This window comes from Macaca nemestrina, chromosome 4 (genome assembly GCF_043159975.1).
Source record: "Macaca nemestrina isolate mMacNem1 chromosome 4, mMacNem.hap1, whole genome shotgun sequence".
In the NCBI taxonomy this organism is placed as follows: domain Eukaryota; kingdom Metazoa; phylum Chordata; class Mammalia; order Primates; family Cercopithecidae; genus Macaca; species Macaca nemestrina.
Window position 1 is genome coordinate 131505151 of NC_092128.1, and position 5782 is coordinate 131510932.

At 43.4% G+C, this 5782-nt stretch overlaps 1 pseudogene; it reads right to left on the reverse strand.

Annotated features, from left to right (window-relative positions):
- Nucleotides 1–412: 412 nt before the first annotated feature.
- LOC139362573 (serine/threonine-protein phosphatase 2A 56 kDa regulatory subunit epsilon isoform-like) lies at nt 413–1591 on the reverse strand (annotated as a pseudogene).
- Nucleotides 1592–5782: the final 4191 nt, after the last annotated feature.

Below are 5782 nucleotides of genomic sequence, written 5' to 3' on the forward strand. Positions count from 1 at the left end.
TCTTTTTTTCTTCCTTTACTATAAATACATTTAACAGCTTAGCAGAAAGACAAGCTAAATTTAAGATTGTTCACATTTGAAAATTGTATCATACTCTCTGCGAGTGATAAAGAACTACCAATAATGGAATTTTAACATAGCAATTTCATTAACAAATCTTTGAAGCCCGATTTTTTTAAGAGGGTTAGAACAGTGATTATGTTTGCAAAGTTTTGAGAAGTCCATCTGCTGTCCAAACTGTGGATTGAAGTCCTTATTTTTTTTCCTTTACTTAGAGACAGGTATATACAGTGCTGTTGTAATAATGAAACAAATGCAAAATCTACTGTAAAGTTGCACAATACAGAAAACTGTTGCTCCATCTTCTGCTACATAAATGTGTGACTCCACCAATTAGCAATGTTACTGTCATTGTTTTTGTTAAGTTGGAATTATTCCGTCACATCTAAGACCTCTCTTTAACTCCAGATCTTCCAATTTTTTCCACAATTCTTCAGCTCCTTTTCTTTCTTTTTCTCACGCTGACGATCTGACTTGTATGTGGCTGTCAGCTCGTCAAACACGGTGCTGTTCATTTCTTTTTTTTTTTTTTTGAGACGGAGTCTCGCTCTGTCACCCAGGCTGGAGTACAGTGGCCGGATCTCAGCTCACTGCAAGCTCCGCCTCCCGGGTTCACGCCATTCTCCTGCCTCAGCCTCCCCAGTAGCTGGGACTACAGGCGCCCACCACCTCGCCTGGCTAGTTTTTTGTATTTTTTAGTAGAGACGGGGTTTCACCGTGTTAACCAGGATGGTCTCGATCTCCTGACCTCGTGATCCGCCCGTCTCGGCCTCCCAAAGTGCTGGGATTACAGGCTTGAGCCACCGCGCCCGGCCAAGTGCTGTTCATTTCTATAAATGCCTTCAACACATTGTACAACAACGCCACAATAGCCGGATTCTAACGTTCTTTCGAAATCCTGTAAAGCCTGGAAAACATGATGCGAAGGATGACGTTAGAGTTTTCTTCTATCAAACTCATGATGAATTCATTATTCCAATACTAGAGTGCTCTTCCTGCCACCTGAAAATGAGGGCTGGATCCACACTTGGTGATTTGTTTGAACAAAGGTTCTTGGATTTTAACACATTGTGAAGGTTCAATCATATCCAGGATTTCTTCCAGTTCCCTAAGGAACATGACCCTTTCTGACTACATGTTTTAGACCAAAACTTCATTAACCCCCTGATAACTGGTTCTGTGAGTGAAGGATCTTTCTCCAGAAACTGCACTATACAATATGCCAGCTGTGCATGGCAGAGTGAGAAGCTCCTGACAGTGTGTAAGGGGACCAATACTTTCACCGGAAACTGTGTTCTGCCTTAAGAGGTAAAGCAAAGCCATTGATAATACTTTCTAGTATTTCCAGCAGTTCAGCTACACCATTGAAGTGTTCTGTTTCATAAACAAACCTTAGGAAAATATTGTTAATCTGTTTTCAGATAAATGCTCTAAGACTGAGAAACTTGCCATAAATTCTGTGTAAGACTGTTTTAAAGTAGTCCCATTCCCGAGGGTCTTCGCTGTCAAATAGCTCCAGAAGTGAGATCATCAGGCAATTTTCCAAGCAATCTACTTATTAATCCTCCCGAGGAGGTGTAGTTTTGTCCCCCTTTTACAGAAGAGGAAACTGGGGCACATAAGGGTTAATGAATGTGCCCATGGTCTCACAGCTAATAGGTGGTAAAGCTAGAATTTGAACCCCAGCAGTTAAGGCCAAAAGTCCATGATCTCAACCACTACACTATACTACCTACTGATATTCCAAATACCATTTTTGTATTTTTAATAGAGATCGGGTTTCACTATGTTGGCCAGACTGGTTTCGAACTCCTGACTTCGTGACCTGCCTGCCTTGGCCTCCCAAAGTGCTGGTATTACAGGCGTGAGCCACTGCACCCAGCCCATTAACAGGTATCTTATTCCAAAAATAAATTCTTGATTTCTTTCCCCAAACTTAACTCCTGCCCTAGTCTATCTTATCTTCAATGGCACCTCCAGCCTTAAAGTTGCTCAGACCAACCTTGGAGATGTTCTAAATTCTTCTCTCTCACTCTGTAGAACAAAGGCGTGAGCAAATCCTACCTATTATTACATGTGAAATGTATCCAGAATCCAACAATGTCTCCCCATCCCATCTCAACCATCCTAGACCAAGCCATCAGCATCTGTTTTTTTTTTTTTTTTTTTTGAGACAGAGTCTCACTCTGTCACCAGACTGGAGTGCAGTGGCACTATCTCGGCTCACTGCAACCTCCGCCTCCCAGGTTCAAGTGATTCTCCTGCCTCAGCTTCCCGAGTAGCTGGGACTATAGGCGTGTGCCACCACGCCCAGCTTTTTTAGAAGAGACAGGGTTTCACCATGTTGGCCGGGATGGTCTTGATCTCTTGACCTCGTGATCCGCCTGCCTCAGCCTTCTAAAGTGCTGAGGTTACAGGTATGAGCCACCGCACCTGGCCTATCACCTCTTTTAATTGATCTTCCTGCTTTTACGTCTGTCTTCCCATAGTCTAACCCCTCATTGCATGATCTGGTCCTATCTATTCTCTAACTGTGTCTGTCACTGCTGTCCTACTCTCTCACTCCGATCCAGCTGCACTCATATCTTAATTGTTCCTGGGACAAGCCAAGCGTGCGTTCACCTTGAGGTCTTTGAAATGCCTCTCCATCTGAAATGCTGTTGAGTTGCAGGTGATCACTTCCATTTTCATGGTTCTCACCTTACGGCTTCCTTGCCAAGCTTGTCTAACTCACATTATTTTGTTGTTGTTGTTGTTCTGTTTTGTTTTAGGCTTTTGGTAGCCTGAAGTCATGATTTTTAGTTTCTGTCTCTAGTGATAAGTGGAAAAGAGGGATAAGGAAGGGGTTTTAGTGACCCCACAAGAAACAGAAACTAAGAACCCATAACAGTATTTTCTCCCTTGGACACCCTTGCTTCCTTCTGCTGTAGTAGAGATAAGAAAATTAATGGCAGGGAGAATGCTGGGGCTCTCCTCCAGATATGGGGAGGTGCCAAAGACTTATGTTTATGCCTCCGCAAAATTCATAGGTAGAAACTGAATCCCTAAGGGGATAGTATTTGGAGGCAGGGCCTTTGGGAAGTGATTAGGTCATGAAGGCGGAGCTGTAGTGAGTGGGATAAGTGCCCTCATCAAAAATGCTTGAGGGGCCAGGTGCAGTGGTTCATGCCTGTAATTCCAGAACTTTGAGAGGCCGAAGTGGGCAGATCACTTGAGGTCAGGAGTTTGAGACCAACCTGGCCAACATGGTGAAACCCCGTCTCTACTAAAAATACAAAAATTAGCCAGGTGTGATGGTACTTGCCTGTAATCCCAGCTACCAAGGAGGCTGAGGCAGGAGAATCACTTGAACCCAGGAGGTGGAGGTTGCCTGGGTGACAAGAGCGAGACTCTATCTCAAAAAGTAATAAAAAAGAAAAATGCTTGAGGGGATGAATACCCCGCACTCCATGATGTAATTATTACACACTGCAGCCTGCATCAAAACATCTCATGTACCCCATAAATATATATACCTATTATGTACCCACACAAATTAATGCAAAGTATCCTCTCATTCCTTCTGCCATGTGAGTACATAGCAAAAATACAGTTTTCTATTAATATAAATCAGGAATTGGCTCTCACTAGACACCAGATCTCACCTTACCACTTACATTAACAGGTATCTTATGCCAAAAGTAAATTCTTGATTTCTTTCCCCAAACTTAACTCCTTCCCTAGTCTACCCTATCTCCAGTGGCACCACCAGCCTCAAAGATCTCAGCACCACCAGATCTCACCCTTACCACTTACATTAACAGATATCTTATGCCAAAAAAAAATTCTTGATTTCTTTTGATAAATCAGAAGAGGGGCCAGACACCTTGATCTTGGACTTCAAGCTTCCAACACTGTAAGAAATAAATTTCCCTTGCTTGTAAGCCACCAAGTCTATGTTACTTTAGTATAACAGCCAAATGAAATAAAACAGGGGTGACTGTGGAAGGCGACCCTGGTGGGGAGTCTGCCATCATGAGATTGAGGGCTATATCACTATCCATGGAGGCATCTGGGGCCTAGAATACTATATAAGTCTATTTTGTCATGAAGAGTTTTGAGACATAGTCCCTCTGTGGCCCATAAACTTAACAGAACTTCTTTTTTTTTTTTTTTTTTTTGAGGTGGAGTCTCATTCTGTCACCAGGCTGGAGTGCAGTGGTGCAATCTCAGCTCACTGCAGTCTCTGCCTCCTGGGTTCAAGTGATTCTCCTGCCTCAGCTTCCCAAGTATCTGGGATTACAGGCACCCACCACCACGCCTGGCTGATTTTTTTTTTAAATTTATTTTTTTTAGTAGAGACAAGGTTTCATCATTTTGGCCAGGATGATCTTGATCTCATGACCTTGTGATCTGCCCGCCTCGGCCTCCCAAAGTGCTGGGTTACAGTCATGAGCCACTGCACTCGGCCCAGAACTTTTTTAAAATTTATTTTACTCTAAGTTCTGGGATACCTGTGTGGAACATGCAGGTTTGTTACATAGGTATACATGTGTCATGGTGGATTGCTGCTCCTATCAACCCATCATCTAGGTTTTAAGCCCCGCATGCATTAGGTATTCGTTCTAATGCTCTCCCTCCCCTTGCCTGCCACGCCCCAACAGGCCCCATGGGTGATGTTCCTCTCTCTGTGTCCATGTGTTCTCATTGTTCAACTCTCACTTACGAGTGAGAACATGCGGTGTTTGGTTTTCTGAGTTCATGTCCCTTGCAGGGACATGGATGAAGCTGGAGGCCACCACTCTCAGCAAACTTATCAGAACTTTTTATCTCCTACATCGTAGTTGCTAATATTTCTTAAGCTCTGAATTCCAAACTGAAGAATTCAGAAATTAAGAATTTCTTATTTTTATTCTTTGTTATAGTTATTTGTGGACAAAGCTTATTTCACATTTTGGACTGTAAGCATCTCAAACCTTAGATTTTATAGCTTTATTATCTCTTCTATTTCTACAAGCTACAGAGTAGGTCCCGGCTGCTAGTTAACATTTAGGGAGCACTTCTTATGCGCTAATGTGTAAGTGGTTTGCAGACACGGTTGTGCTAATTTCCCTCCCTTTATGCATTTTCCTTTGCAGTATGAATCTGCAGCATTTTCCCCAAGTAATGGAGTCAGTTTCCCCAACCATGGCATCTAGGATGGCCTTGTGGCTTAGTCTGACCAAGAGCATGTGACAGACATTATGCCTAGACCTCAAGAATCCTTGCATATTTCTTTTCTTTTTCTTTTCTTTACTTTTCTTTTTTTTTCTCTTCTCTTCTCTTCTCTTCTCTTCTCTTCTCTTCTCTTTTCTTTTGTATTTCTAGATGGAATTAAGCTCTTGTTGCCCAGGCTGGAGTGTGGTGGTGCTATCTCAGTTCACTGCAACCTCTGCCTCCCAGGTTCAAGAAATTCTCCTTCCTCAGCCTCCTGAGTAGCTGAGATTACAGGCGCCCGCCACCATGCCTGGCTAGTTTTCAATATTTTTAGTAGAGATGGGATTTCACCGTGTTGGCCAGGCTGGTCTCAAACTCCTGACCTCAGGTGATCCACCCGCCTCGGCCTCCCAAAGTGCTGGGATTACAGGCATGAGCCACCACACCCAGCCCTGAAACCTTGCATATTTCTACAGTTTCCTGGAACCCTGAGCAGTCTCCATTTGAGCAAGCCCCAACTAGCTTACTGGAGGATGAAAGCCCACAT